Here is a 901-nt window from a genome sequence, read left to right as displayed (position 1 = left end):
ATTATTGCCTCAAATTTGATTTTACTCATTTTTTTTTAAATTGCATTGGAGTTAATTTTGTCACTTTTTTGCCTAATGATATTATGAATTGTTGTTTGCATTAACTAAAAAAAGAGGTATCTAACGATTCCAGCAAATCTTAAAATAATTTAAACAAATCATTTTCAATTTTGATGTCATTAACTTTCATAAACGTTTTGATTTCCGTCAAACTTTCATTTAGTCACTTTATCTTTTTTTACCCATTTCGTATTCACAATTTGCATACTGTAAATGTTGTCTAAGGTTTTCTCTTACTTTAAAATATTTTCTGTTTTTTTTTCGCATCTGGTCAAAATTTGACTTGATAACCAATTGTTAAATCAACAGTTTGATTTGTTCAGAAATAAACCTACTCCTTTGATTCATACATCATTTTATTGACATTTGTACTCATTTATTTATTCTAAATAAGCCTCTAAATAATGATCGAAATTGAATGCAGGTCAAGCAAGCTTCATAAGATTGAAGCTGTTGGTTAATCGAAAAATAATGCCGAAGATATAGATTCAAAACGGGATTCATATTGATTTCGGAATATCAATTTTTGTTGGATAATTAATTGATTAATTTATAAAATTAATGAAACTTTCAGTCTACTTGTTTTTTTGTTATCTTGAGAAGGAAAGCTAGATTTTCATCTTACTGGTATAAACTCCTCTTTTGGGTACACGTTCATACTTTTTAAGAATCTATTAAAATTGATTAAAAAAACTTCAACCAATTTTATTTGGAAGGTAACCCATATCAGGCAGACAATTGAGCCTCGAATGTGGATGATCGGGTTCCAACCTTATGTGCTATAGCCTCAATTATACTTTACTTCAAGGGAAATACTTCAAGATTATTTTTTATTTAATAA

This window comes from Convolutriloba macropyga, chromosome 4, assembly GCF_964194025.1.
Source record: "Convolutriloba macropyga chromosome 4, txConMacr16.3, whole genome shotgun sequence".
Lineage (NCBI taxonomy): Eukaryota > Metazoa > Xenacoelomorpha > Acoela > Convolutidae > Convolutriloba > Convolutriloba macropyga.
This window is presented reverse-complemented; position numbering follows the sequence as displayed.